The sequence below is a fragment of the Hemicordylus capensis genome, chromosome 4 (assembly GCF_027244095.1).
Source record: "Hemicordylus capensis ecotype Gifberg chromosome 4, rHemCap1.1.pri, whole genome shotgun sequence".
Classification (NCBI taxonomy): domain Eukaryota; kingdom Metazoa; phylum Chordata; class Lepidosauria; order Squamata; family Cordylidae; genus Hemicordylus; species Hemicordylus capensis.
In genome coordinates, this window is record NC_069660.1 from 196,229,243 (window position 1) to 196,244,645 (window position 15,403).

General features: G+C 40.7%; 1 long non-coding RNA gene across 1 annotated transcript; it reads left to right on the forward strand.

Moving 5' to 3' along the window:
* The first annotated feature begins 596 nt into the window (after positions 1–596).
* LOC128324681 (uncharacterized) lies at positions 597–15,041 on the forward strand. Its single transcript, XR_008307031.1, has 3 exons — positions 597–734; positions 10,184–10,315; positions 14,492–15,041. It is a non-coding gene; the product is annotated as an uncharacterized LOC128324681 (long non-coding RNA).
* Positions 15,042–15,403: the final 362 nt, after the last annotated feature.

Sequence of the window (15,403 nt, forward strand, 5' to 3'; positions counted from 1 at the left end):
GGGGAATCCAAACTGCAAAATTAACCACACAATATGAAGATGTAAAGTTAGCACTGCACCCAGAAAAGCCGTGAGGTGGCAGAGGAGCAGGTGAGGGCCTGCTTCCCTGCTTTTTAAAGGAATCGATCCCCACCCTGCCAAACCAGTTTGAATACGGGTGCTCAAACCAATACAGCACTTCTCTAAGGAGGTTCCGAACTAGTTCGAGCACATCCCTACAATCAAGGAATGTGCCAGAAAGCTGTCAGGACATCCATGGAGGACATTTTGTTGGGCATGCTCTCATTGTGCGCCCTCCTTCACGTGTGCTGGGACAGGTGTTGTTTGAACTGACCTTACATGTACCTCCATAAGTTCAATTTTTGCCAATCTGTCCAAAGTTTAGAGTACTTCTCCAACTTCCTTTTCAAACTTGCATTTAGGTGAGAGAGAAACATTTTACTGAATGATCTTAACAGGGAGAGACAGATAACAGAAACCTTGAGAGAGTGTGGTCCTTTCACTAAGATGGAAAGTATAATATTCAGGAAAAATACTCTGTCTCCCACTGGTGTGTATGCAAACATCATCGGCTGTCTTCTCATTTGCAGGCCAAAGAACTTAACTATACTTGAGAGAGAGAGAGATCACAAAGCAGCATAGAGAGCGAGAAGTGTCCAGTGTCCCAGTGCAGCTTATTAGCTGGGCTGCATGTCTCTGAGGACTTCCTGAGGATCTAGACAGAGTTGCTCCTGGTAAGTGAAATCTCATTGCTAGGTAAGTAAGTCCCCTAATGAATGCAGAAAGGCTATACACAGTGAAGTCTCTGGTGCAGTACAGCTGTTTGAATTGCAAATCAAGCTATTGTAAAAAAAAGAAAGAAAAAAGGCTGTGTAAACATGAAGAGAGTTTATTACATATGTTATTTGCTTATATGATCTGGAAAAAAATAAAAATAAAAAGAGGTGCAAATGATGCTACTGATGAAATTGCTTGCAGATTAGCCTACAAATGTACTGTGAGAAAGAGCATCCTGGTTATGGAGTCGCATTTTTTAAGGAATGGGGAGGAAACATCTGAAAAATTAAGTATGCTTAAGAGGTAGCATCTGCAATTATAGAAGATAATTAGTGCATTTCACAATGTTGTCAATAGCACATCATGTATTGAGAATGCACTTTTTAGGTTCATATTTATACACATGCACAGAATATAAGGGTAAGGGGCAGGGGAGGAAAGGGGGTAAGAAGCCATTCTCTCTCTCTCTCTCTCTCACTCTCTCTCTCATATCCCTCACACACCCTAATACATATAACTCTGAAAGTCACCTAAAGGGATGTGTGACTGTGTTGGGTGCTCATGAATGAAGTTATGTGAAGTACTACTTTGTTTCAATGGTGGCAGGCTGGGTTTTTTGTTTTTGTTTTTTGTTATAATTTCATCATCTGAAAGATTTCTGAGAGCTGTTCTGTGGAGACAAAGTATAACCTTGCATTAAGATGGCTGCACAAAGAAGCAATCAGAAAACAGCTTTACTGTATGCTCATAGTCTCTTAACCTTTTCCTTCCTGATTTCTGGTGTTGGGTTTGTTTGCTTGCTTGCTTTAGTTTAATTTAGTAGGCTAGTTTAAGCCACATAGAAGTTTTCCAGACAATGATTAATAGCTGCTTCATTACAGTTACAGTTATGGGGTAGTCAGATAGCGAATGGCCTTTCCTGGCTTCTTTCTTAATGATTGGCGCTTGAATGCATGAAATAATTGCCTTACAAACAGTCCTGAAAATGGTAGTGTGCAAAGACCTGTGGGATTTAGAAGCAGCCATGTGAAGATCAAGCATCAACAGTGGGTGAGGCTACTTGCCTCGAGGTTGACTTTGGGAGTGTTGGCTCCAGCAGGCATAACCCTCAACACCGCAGCTCTGCACCTCTACAAACAGTCCTCTGTCCTGTGGTTTGCAGTCTGCTTCCAATCACTGAGCTACCTTGCTGCTGTTTTCTCTCATGCTTGCCTTTCCCCATGCCTTTTCTTTTTAAAGAATGCTTTTATACTGTATATTTGTTTAATTGTACCTGCACAGCCATTACATTTGTGGCTTTTGGGGCAGGTGGTGTGTGTGTATTGTGGGTGGCTTTAGCTCTGTGTTCTTCCATGGAGATGCATGCTTTGTCCCCCCTCCCCCCACCTTTTAAAATATTTTATTGGAGTATTTGCATGAAGGCATACCTGCACAAGCCAACACACCCATTACAATTGCTGGATATTGCACCAGCTCGAGTCATATCTGCAGCTTTTTTCCTTAGGAGGCTTTGCCTCTGTGTTCTTCTGGGGAATGTGTGCCCTCTTTTTCTTAAAAAAATTATTAGAGTATTTACATGAATGCAGACCTACACAAGCCTGTGCACCCATTAAATTTGCATATTGCACCCACTACAACCATAACACTTACAATGGCACATACAACGGTCACTTTAAGTGGTGCAGCCGGGAAATGCTTGACTAACAAGCAGAAGGTTGCCTGTTCAAATCCCTGCTGGTACTATATTGGGCAGTAGCAATATAGGAATATGCTGAAAGGCATCATCTTATACTGTATGGGGGGAGGCAATGGTAAACCCCTCCTATATTCTACCAAAGAAAACCACAGGGCTCTGTGGGCACCAGGAGTCGAAATTGACTTGACAGCACACTTTACCTTTACTTACAACCATAACATCTGGGGGTGGATTAGGGGTGGCTTTACTGCTGTGTTACTTCTTGTGGATGCTTCCCTTGGACTGCTTCTAGGCGAGTTCCACTTTAGGGGGCGTGCCGACTTCCTTAAAGCCAGGTGTTTAGATCGGAATGGCAAACATTGTTCTGTTTAGTTTGTTTACAATTATATCCCACTCTTCCTTCATGGAGCCCAGAGCCATACTTCTGCATGCATGCAAATACTCCCCCCAAATACCCCTCATTATTTGCATGAAATTGTGATGATTCTCTGTATCACACATGTGCACATTGGGAGATGGGAGAGGGGATACATAGTGGTGGGCAGGGGGAGAGGAAAGAGGGAGGTGAAACTCTCACTTTTTAAATACAAAAGCCCCCTGTCTAGAAGGAACAGAAGTGGGGGAAGTAGTCCATGTGCATAACCAGACTCCGGTCTTACAACACTTCCTCATGAAATAAACTTCTCTGTATGGAAAACTTCATAATTTGGAAAACTTAATAATCAATGTAAATGATTAGAGTTGCCCTGGGACTCTGGAACACACTTCCTAATGAAATTAGAGTTTCCCCTTCCATTAATGTTTTTAAGAAGGACTTGAAAACATACCTGTTTAGCTAGGCTTTTAGTTTATGGTTTTAATGCTTTGGGTTTTAGAGCTTTATTTGTATTTTTAAATTGTTTTAATTAAGATTGTGAACTGCCCAGGGACCTTTTTGTATGGGGTGGTATAGAAATGTAACAAAACAAAACAAAAAAAGAAACAGAGGCAAAGAACACCCCGAAGCATCAGAGTGGCAAAGGGTGGCTTACCTTAACCTCACTTTTATGCCATTCGTTTATAGGGTTTTTAAATGCTACTAAATTTACTAGCTTGAGGAAACCTAAGAAAATGAGCTTTTAGCAATGACTAACTAGTCCTTCTAATTTCAATGGGGCTACTTTGAATAATTGTCCTCCTCACCATGTCAGCTACTACATACATATTTTAATAATAAAATAAATAAATAAATACAATGCAAGTGAAACAGGATTAGAAGCCAAACAAGATGCAATTAATTTGCCTTAATAGTAATCACTTTTTGAGGTTCTCATTGTAAATTAAGTATCCCCAACTTTTACTTTTGCCTTTTACACCATTTTTATGAGATGAAAAATTAATTTATTGCCACCATTGTCCATTCATCTGCTGGGCAGACCAGACTTCTGCAAATGAGCCTTATATATATATGGATGGAGTAAATCCTCAGATATCTTAGAAGTGGCAGAAAAGGTGAAAAAGAAATGAGGAATAAGGTTAAAGAGTACTCAAATGAGCTTCGAGGTGTCCCCTTAATCTATTTTATTAGGAATGTGGACATTTAGCAGCATTTAAAACCCCTATAAACCAACGGCATGAAATTAGACTTCTGAGATTTGGACATTTACTGTCAGAGAGCCAGACTTTGAAACTATTCTTCCTGAACCAGAAGTTTGCTACTGAGCCCAAGGTGAGCTTATATGAAGTCTTCTAGTCCCACATGCAAAAAGCTTCTGTCAGCATGCAATTCTAGGTACTCATATGTTGCCCACTATGCTAGCATCTAGATATCGGACGACAGCTGGATTTATATGGAGAATCTGCACTCAAGTGTAATTTTATTTCTTTCCCCTCCAAATTCTCTCTTTGCTGCCACTAAAGTGCTAACACTGAATGCTTTAATCATGTAAACGAGAAAGAAAAGGAGCCCCATGCTCCTTAGGCCTATTTGGTTTGAAGCCAAACATTTGACTAAAATGGCAACTTGGGGCTTGCTGCAACTGTGCTGAGATAGCGAAAGGTTATTTCACCATTTACTGCGGCAGAAGAGCAGGTTTGCTGACAGCTATCTTGAGGGGAAGGAGACAGCTAGGAGAGTGCTGTAGTTCTCTCAGAGTGCAGAAGGAAATGCTTTGAACATTCAGATCTTTCATGGAAAAGTTAGGTATGTAGCCCCATCCACCATATTCTGTTTTACTGGACAGTAGGTATGCCTAGTTACATGTTTCTTTTGAAGAAGAGTTTCCTGCCATAGTGTATAGATGAGGTATTTGCCATGCAATGTTATTTTCTTTCTTGGCATATAGGCCAGAAAAGATGGTTTCTCTTTTTGAATATTTAATATTATGCAAGTGGTTTACCCTATAATGTTTGTTGTTACAGTTTGGAGGTACCCAGTGGAACCAAATTAGACAATCTGTGGGTAGCATACATGTTATCAGTATGGTACGATACCCAGTGGCTATCTTCTGTGCTGTACCAATAGTGTAAAAATATGTATATCTTGTAGGTAGGCCTCATCACAATAGAGAGGGGACATTAGTTTGGAAAATACGCATATGTTCTTGCGCACCCATCGGTAAATTTTCCAACGTAAGCCCTATTCAGGCATTATGTCAATCCTGCATTCAGATGTCAGTAAACTCATACATGTACTTATGTGAATGAGTATATCTGCATTCATTAAAAAATTGAACTTGGGTGCAGGTCCCACAAATGCATGGTACAAATAGGAATGTGTGAATAGGACTATTACCTGTTGACATTACCATTACTTGAAGCCAACTACAGGCAAACAATTTTGCAGGCCCATCCTTGAGTATTTAACACTTTAAAGGCCTTTAAAGAAACTATGTTAACATCTGGCCCAATAATGAGAATGGAAAGATGGACGATCACAGCAAGGTGTAAGAATAAATATATGTTCTTTCCCCACCTGTGGTAAAATCTCTAAGGAGATTGCTAAGGAGCATGCCTTAGATGGCCATCTTCAGCTGGGGAAAATTGTAGTTTCCTCCTAGGGAGAAGTTAATATTTGGTGAAGGGCAGTGTCAACTGTGCAGTAATCATGAACTAACTGTCTAGCTACTCCACTCCCATCCGGCCTCTGCACAAATCACTTCTTTCAGGTTCATCTTCTCATCAGGTTTCCATCCACAAAAAAACTGTTTCAAGCTCTCAAGTAACGCCATTGCAGAGGTCAGTCTAGCACTGTTACCAGTGACCCAGTAAGGATGGGAGTGAAAGTGATCCCCAGGGCTCCCAAATTATTGTAGCAGTGGTGGTAGCTGAAGACTATTTCGTTAATGACTGTTCACTTTCTCAAACGGCCTGAGAATTGGATTTGAACTGTTTGTGAGACAGAGTTTGGTCTCCTCTTCTAGATGGAAAAAGTCAGCTGATTAGCTCTGATCTTGGGCTGTCAGGCATCAAGGTTGGTTAGCCAGCTTTCATTTCATTGTAAGCAGCTTTGAAGTAGTATGCGTGGTTGGAGTTTTTTTGTTTGTTCGTCGTTGTTTTTGCTATAGCAGCACAAGCTTTCTATTACGGGTAACTGAAGCCTAGTCCGTCCCCCCCCACTATGCCTGTCAGCCAGGTAGAATTCTCCTGTAACACTTTTTCCTCCCAGAACAGACAGATTTGAAGCCTATTTCTTGTTTTTGCTCTTTATATTCTTTTGACTTGGGAAATGGTGGGTGCCTTTTCACTTACTTGCTCTTTGCTTAGGTAAACTGCAGAATTAAGTAGCACCCGCTCTCCATAATAATCAGCTATCATTCACAGTCAATGAAAACTCTAGTGGGCATCCACTAATTTAATTTTCCTAAGTGTTTGCCCATCTTCCAAATTCCTAAAGGCCAGCTCTAATGAAAACTCATTCATCCAAAGAAAAATAATTCAACCATAAAACTGTATTTTTCCTTCCTATTAAAAGCTGCCAAATTAATGTTAGTAGCAAAAAAGCTGCTATTATCTAGCTGCCTTCTGCCAATTTCAAATTTGGGCCTCTTTTCTCTTCTGAAGTGATAGCTAGCAAGCTGGCCTATTCAAATGAAACATTGGTACTGGGTAGCTAGCTTTCCTGTGGCTGGCACAAGGTTGCATATGAAGGGCTTGTCTTCAGTGATGTGTGGTTATGTAATCCCATTTGTCAACTAAAACTTCTTCATTTGCAAAAAAATTCTTACTTGAGTTGTATATCATTTCTTTGTAGACAAACTACTACTACTACTACAAATATTTATATACTGCTCTTCAATCAAAGTTCTCAAAGTGGTTTACATAGAAAAAAATAAATAATACATAAATAAGATATCCCTCTGTCCCCAAAGGGCTCACAGTCTAAAAAGAAAAATAAGGCAGATACCAGCAACAGCCACTGGAGGGATGTTGTGCTGGGGTTGGATAGGGCCAGTTGCTCTCCCCCTGCTAAATATAAGAAAAGCCACAAGTAGACAATATATTTGCCTTCACACACAACAAGAGCATGTGAGTCTGTTTTTCAATATGCATGTGTGGTGAAACAGACTTGAGTTGATGCATTTATAGGCTGCATTCACATATCACACAGAACCATGGGTCCTGTGAACCTGCAGTTCTGTTCTCCCCACCGACATCTGCTCTCATGTTCGCATTCTTACGACAGGGAGAGCATACTCTCTGCAGTCAGCAAGACTGCAGACAGGAGGGGGAACTGACTGTGTGGGCTTCCTTCTTGCTTGAAGGACAGCCCATACAGCCAATCATGGAGGGAGAGAAGGAGGAGCTTCCTCCCTCAACTTCATTCCAGCTGAATGCAGCTACCACAGCTGCATTCAGAAAGAACAGAGGCTCCATGGACCCTCAGTTTGGATCAGCAAAGCTCACTACAAACTGAGAGTTCAAACTGGAATTTCCTGAGTACAACCTTGGGTCACACAACAGATGGGACTGGAGTTGCATGTGTTCGGATGTAACAGTTAGGAACTTACAGGTCCGTGCAACTCCGGTCCCCCGTTACATGCAAATGCAGCTAATGTGTGTTTTTCTGTGCTCAAATGTAAATCTGTGTAGAAAACCAACTCATATTATTTAAGTTTAACACCCTGGAAGGCCTTATAACAGATTTTCTTTATGGAATCCTGAAGAATTGTCTGTGTGTACCTTTGTTCTCCAGGGTTGCTCAACATTAACTTTGGAAACAATTAAGGTTGCCAATCCACAGTTGCTAGTTAACCACTCCTTCACATCTTCTGTTCCTTTCTTTTCCTCCTTCCATCAATTTCCTACCACTGGAACAGACAAGTATGGTACTAGTGTAACAACTCTAACATCAACCACTTTGTCTTCTGGACTTAAAACCAAAAAGTAAAGAGCGAGTTGATATAGGCAGCCACCATACAGAAGTACTATGCCAGTCTGCAGCTGTGATTTGAGTCCATGTCCACTCAAACAAACAGAACACTATAAATTCCTTCCTAACATCTAGGCTTTCTAGCACCACAATGGCAGGTCCACTGGGTGTGTGTATGTCCACTTTCTCCTCTTTTTGTTTTTTAAAGGGCTACTAGCAGAATATAAGGATAGAAACTTAGCAGAATAGAAAGACAGAAAAACCTATAAAGTGGTCTGATGGCTTCTAGTCCTGACTTTAAATCATTAGGATAGAGTTTTGGCAGCAGCTGGTACAGACATGTAGGCAGCAGGATAGAGGAAAAAGAAATTCTGCATTCAATTGCTTTGTCCAATAGCATTTTTCAAGTTTTTGAAGTGAACAAATGAGTGGTAAATTGCATTGTTGTCAGGCATGCTGTCACCTCTCCCATCAGTCTTTCTGTCTTTCTATCTAGTAGGTGTCCCCTACCTGGTTTGATGAATAGACCAAGAGTTTAGTGCTAGTGTTTACTTTTCGCCCATTGTATCCATCTCTGCTCCACTGAGCTCCACCCCTTATGTCTTTAAATGACCTTTGATCCTCCAAAATATGCCAGTTTTTATCCCTTGACCTGCCAAAACCTCAGGCTTTGCACCTGACTCATCAAAAAACCGCCATTGCTCCACTCATTTATCATAAATTCTTACCCAACATAAACCGCACCCATCACCCACCCATCATAAATTAGCAACTCTAACTCTGTCTGATTAGTTGATAGTTACGATTTTTATTATTTTGTAAATTATGACTTCAAATATGTTTGTATGCTGTCTGGAATGGAGAACTGAAATATATAAAATAAATAAATGCCTACATGCATCAGCAAATGTTGGATGGTAATTCTCAACCTCGTTTCTAAATCTTAATTGTGTGATCTCCTAGTGTCACTTCCATACCCAATGGGAAATTAATAGCCCCATCTTGTGTCTGACCGAATGACAGGCCTTTTACAGTTCTTATCATAGCTCCACTGATATGTAACGAGCAACATTCTCATTTTTGTTCAAGTTGAGGACTTTGGGAGTACAAAAGGTTTTGAAAGCAGTAGTAGCCCTGCAATTTTCCAGCAAAACTCACTATTTTCAGACTAGACCTTACAAGACATTTTATTCCTTAGGTATATTTGGCAATCTGGAGTGCATTCTGTATGAAAGGGAGAACAAACAAAGCCTCTAATAAAATAAATATTGTGTTCTTCCAGGGAAAATGAAATTTCACAAAACAAGGTAGAGGAAGAAAATGTTAGAGCAGCTTTTCCCGGCAATTGTTCTGTAAGATATTAAATTAAATGGATTATTAAGGAAAAAAACAATTAGACAGCTGAGCTTTTAAGCTTTTTGCTGTTGTATAAGGTTTCAGTAGAAATATTACCCAAGTGTACACTAGAAACATTACACAAAGCCTTAATTTTTCCAAAAGGATTTTTAGGAGTACCTGTTCAACAACAGTGACAGAGGGATTCTTTTAAGCTCCATAAATGGCTGACTATATGTTAGCAAAATTAAAAGGCTGTTCTCATGTGCAGCCTAACCGAGGCTAGGGACTAACTTGGGTTAGGCTGTGCATGAGAACAGCTGAGATCAGGCCCGATCCTGGCAGGGCAGTACTGCCTAGCCCTGCTATTTACCCCAGCTGCTGGTGAATAGGGATATGTAGGAGGAGGGCTGTTTCTCTCCACATCCTTTCTCACTTCCCTTAAGTGCTGAATCCTAGAATTATGTCAGTAGATACATTCAAAATGATCCATGGCTATTGTTGGCCATGTCCCATAAAAACATCCACAGTGGACATTTCATCACATCATCATTCAGTTTAGATGGAAACTTTAATGCTCAAAGACTGTGAGCCCTTTGGGGACATGGAACCATTTTATTTATTTATATCTATGTAATCCACTTCAGGACTTTCTGTTGAAAAGCAGTATATACATATTTGTCATATTCGTATTAGACATGAGACCGGTAACTCTTAAAAGAACTCTGTGAGGATGGACGCCATTATTATCTGTACACAGATAATAGCCCTCTGTAGAGGGCTAAGGCTGTGAGAACAGTGGCTCCTAATGGTGGAAGGAGTCTGCTCTTTTTTTTGGCCACCAATTGTGGCTTGGTTTTTAAAACCCTGTTTATCTGCCTGCCCATGCATAAATGTAATTGGTGACTTGCAGCCATAGGGGTTTCCCCCACACCCTGGACTGGGGATATCAGAGCACAGGAGTACTAAGAAGCAATTTAAGTAAGCTGAAGTTGTAGTAATGGTGCATTATGTATGCTTTTTAGGTCTGAGCCACCAGCAGACATGAGACAGTCGATGTTCTGGCTGGCCACAAGGAGTTAGTCAAATGCATGGACAAGTTCTGCACTTGACTGGCAGAAGAAAAATCATGACATCCAAAGGAGGAGATTGTACAGGTAGGAGCTGTGCATTCAGCTTTGAACATGATGTCCATGATCGACCATGTTTGCACATTTGGCTGGTTTAATGGTTTGTAACAAAGGAGCTCCCAAACAACCCAGCAACCATAAAATAAATTTAAAAATATAAAACTTAAAAAATAACAATTAAAGCACATTCAGGCTCCAGTACTAAATATGGAGTTACACTTCATACTAGAGTGTCAACTCCATTGAGTTCAATGGGATTTACTTTCGGGTAAGGATGCTTCAGATTGCTATTGTAACAATACTAACCATGAATAATAATAACAGAATAGTCATTCTGTTTCACGATCTGATTTCAACAATGTTTCCAGAACTTTCCTCACTTTATTTCTTAAATATTCTTGGATTTTTTGCTCTTGTATTAGCCTTGATGTTGCTGCTGCAGTTACACCTGCTGCTATTTTAATTGTTTTTTATCAATCATTGCTTTCAGTCATTGTTCCTAGCTGCCTTGAGAGACCTACTTCATGGGACTGAAAAGCATGATGTAAATGTTGTAGAAAAAACATTAACTACAGCATTTAAAGAGGCGAGTCTCACAGTCAATGAGAACCACCAGAGGGGGTTCTGCGGGGAGAGCAGGCATCCTGGAGAGACCCCCGAGCCCGGGAGGTATGGCTGGGGGCCTCCTCGTGTGTTGCTGTGGCACGGAGCCGCACCAATACATGATCAGGGAGCCTGGGTTAGCAGAGTGCTCGCTCCGCTAACCTGGGCTAAGGGGAAGGCTACTTTGGTGGGCTAGCCACCAAGGAACCAGTGGGCTCTCCTGAGAGCCCACTGGTTCTCATGATGACTGGAAAGTGGGCTAAGCTCCCTGGGACAATGAAATGGCTTTCCCTGCCTTCTAAAGGACCTAATAGATATAGCAGGTTTGTCTCTCAGGGCCAAACATTCTACAAGAAACATGTTGGTTCAGAAAGGGCCCTGCTCCTTATTGATTCCAACAAAACCAGAGTTGGTCCTCACCTGATGATTTAAAGATGTGAAGCAAGTTCATATCACAGAAAGCTGTTTCTGAAGTAATCAAGCTGTTTAGGGCTTTCAAGGTAATATTGCACAGGCTGTTGGTCTGATTCACCTAAACAATTGTTACATCCTCAGTTCTGGTCATCTTGTTTTGCTGCTTCAGCTATTGCAGTGAACAGCAGGGTGAGCGAGGTGTTTTCATTATTTTGCGCCATCCCCGCTCTCTCTGTCCTACAAGAATTTACAATCCCACAAAGTACAGAAAAGGCTTACCCCATTAATTGCTCTTCGAGCTGCCAGATGTTCACCTTATGACTCTATCAAGAATGGAAGCGGCTTCGCTTTACAGGTGCCACTCAGCTGCTACTTTCTCTCTGTGTTTTATCTAATCTTTTGCCGTGCAAACCATAAAGCAGAAGAACAATTACCAAAGAAAAAGGAGATCCGATACGGGATAGCCCACTTTTAGATGCCATTAGAACTCACAAAAAGTCACTTCCCCTATCTGTGGCTTAAATCAAGAAATGTAGTTTGATATTCTCCAAGTGCCCTAATACAACACGGAGCCATGTTGATGGAAGGACTCAAAGAGGATTCATTGTTTGGACACCCCTGGGTAGCAGTGATTATGTTCTGAGTGAAGAGAAGCTAACCTTGCAGCCATACTCCTGCTGTCCATTGATCACGGCTGAAATGCAAAAGGATTTGTTTTCCTTTTATATGTGCTTGTCTCTGTGTAGAGTGCTAAGCCCCCTCTGGCAGCCCTTTCCATCTGACTACCTTTTGCTTTCACCTACCTTTAAGATTCATTGACCAGAGGAAAGAGATTGGAACTTGTGTGTGTGTGTGGATGGAATGAGGATACAGATGAAGTCAGCCAGGAACTCTGTTATGGTAAAAAGCTGTACTGGTTTGTGCTTACCGGATGCTTTCCCCCAATGAGGTCAGATAGCTGCAGTTTGTTACTGTATGCAGATCATGGCAGATTCTCTCTAACATCAGAGAGAATCACACTTTTGTCAATATAAGTACATCTTTATTCATTCACTTTTCCTGCAGGGTGTATTACACCATAAAGAGTTATTTCAGAAACATCTGCTATTCAGCACTTATATATTCTTAAAAACATCCTACTTTTAACTTCACCCTGTATACCAAGAAAAGTGTGTGGCGGGGGAAGAGGATAAATCTGGGACAGTGTTTTTGGTATTTTTCAGATTTACTCCAGTCTCCCACTGACTGGATTACAAACCACATCCGGACTTGTTGAGGGGAGCCAATGTAATTCCACCCCTTATTAATGTTTTTACTTTTCCTACAGAAGTGGTTCCATTCAATATTTTAATTTCAGCAGGGCTGAATCAGATGGAAAAGAAGAAGAAGTTGTTGGCAAACTGATAAGTGCCTTTGAGAGCTCGTCTATGAATACAGTATAAGCAAGCCATTACACTCCTCTGTGTTGTTTCTTTCACATAAAAATCTAAAAACTGCAGCACTGCAAATATCTGCCCCCCCCCCCCCAACAAACACATACAGTTCTATGCAAGCAGATTCCTTACTAAGGTTGGTACTTTCCCCCACCCCTTTGCTTCTGTGAGTTTACAGTGGCCAAGCACAAAGAAGGTGAGCAGATGACACATTTTTGGGTGTGGCGCTGACAAAAGCTTTACCTGCTCCATTTTTGCTCATCGGGGTAATACATTACAGAAAGCATGTGATTGGCCCTTGTGATCCTGTTCCCCTCATTGATAGTAGCCACAGGCAGAAATAACCTCCATCAAGACTGAAGCCTGCAGGGAAGGCGCTTTAATCCTTAGCCGCTACTTTGATCCCCGTCTGGAGTGGGGTCCCCGCAGCTGCTATTTGCCCAGAAAGAAAAGGTGCAGTGGCATTTTAGAGGGACATTCAGTGAACTCCTAAAATTAAACATTTCTGAATGTCATACTAAAAACTCATCACCCCAAACTCGGAAAATCTTCTTCCTATGTCCCGAATATGTAGGATGGTTGGGATAACTTGGTGGTGAGAGGTACTCTGTATGTGGTGAGAATATTAATTCACATGGCAAGGACTGAGCTGCATATTTATTCACATGGCAAGGACTGTTCAAAAAAAAAAAAAGTTCAAAGGCTCTGATGGGCCTGACTCAAATTAAAGCTTTTTGTTGTTGTTCCATAGACCAACTAAACAAATAGTTGTGTCCCTTTTAGGGGGAAAAACAAGTGGTTTGGGCTTTGAGAGGTTGAATGGAATTTTTCTTTTAAGTACATGCAACTATGGGAAGAAAGTGTTCTATGACATTTGAAAAGCTTTATTTATTGCTTTGATTTTTGGCAATGTGTGTGTTTGTGTGTCTGTATGCCTATGTTCCCCTAAAAGTGCATTTATTCAATAACTTATGGCACTGGAAGTAATTCTCATGTCATCTCACCTCAAGACCATTTCCCCTGGCCATGGGTGTGTTGATGTATCTCAATGGGAACAGGGGACCACATGGCACTCAACACATCTTTAAAGGCATTGTTTCTTTTATAAGTGCTGTACAGATTGTGGTGTGGGAAAGAGGGGGATTAAACGATTTCAGACCCTCACCAATTCTAGTCTCAGACTCTCTCTCAACTTCTACTGCCTACTGTATTGAATAAATTGTTTGACAAGACCAGAACAAATTAAGCCATGAATCACACTGAAAGACTATACTTCTCCTTACCATGTGTGACTATGCAACTTAAACTTGTGTGTGTGTGTGTGTGTGTGTGTGTGTGTGTGTGTGTGTGTGCGCTTAGAACAAGCAGCCAAATCCCAACAGATTTAACAATTTGTAGAATCTTGGAATATTCTTGTGAAAGAAAATCAAGCTTGATTCCTACTGAAACAAAAGTGCACTTAAGCCTTTCTGGTGATTTCATTGGGACTTACATGCATTTAATTTTCTTTGGTTTGAACATCTCTAACAGAATATGTGGACTAGAAGGAGATTGCCAAAATGACCCAAGGCCTCTGTTGAATCTATTGGCTACCATCCAGCACGTACTTATATGCGTAAGCACATTGAAATGAATGGGTGTAGTTGTGTTTGACTCTGCTTTGGATTGTAGCCATAGTGTTTTGTGTTCTTCAAGGTTATTAATTTCATCCATTGGCACACTTGTTGAAGTTATTTTATGGATTTCCTTTTAGAATAAAGGCTGAGAGGCTTGGACAGATGAATATGACAAAGCTTTTTCAGAGACTAAAGACTTGCTGTTACCCTTGCAGATCTTAACACATTTTGATCCTGATTTGCCAATACAATTAATGTGTGATGCATTGTGAATCCCATGTGGGGTGAGAGCAGTCACATCCCACATTATGCTCACAGTAGAGGAAAAAACCAATTACCTTTGCTTCAAGGACATTGAGCAAAGGAGGAAGCAACTAAGCTAGAACAGAACGGGAGAACAGCCATTACCCTTCAGAATATGTTGGTTTTATCTGGACTTATACGAATAAGATTTCACAGTTCTGGATGATCATCTCATACTCAAATACCTGGACCTTACTTGGCAATTACATAAGCTAGCAAATTGCAAAGGTGAACTGTTATCTATATTGATCCTTAAATGTTGCACTAGATGGGCTCATCAAGATTCAGTTTGCTATTTCAAAACCCAGTATGAAATGTTAAGGAGAGGATACCTACCCTTTTGAGGGTGACTTAAAAAACTCAAAGTGAACACAGTTACTGTACAACCCTATATCAGGAACCTTGTGGGGTGGGGGGCGGGTAATGTTCCATAAGGGAAAAAACTGCAATGCTGCCAAGTGTTCAGTAGTTTACTGAAGGTGTTTTATAGGTTTCTCCGACAGGCTTCTTTGCATTACAACACTAAAATAATAGAATGGTTATAATGCAAGAAATGTAGATTGTGATTTGTCATGTGCTTTTATTATTGTATGTTTTCTTATGTCTTTGTAAACCACCTTGGGAAGGCAATTTTAAGGTGTGGTATAGAAATATATTAAATAATAAAAAACAACAACAAGCCAATGAATGGATGGATGGGGTTTTTTTTAATAACACAGTGAGGCTATTCTCATGTGCACCCTAAC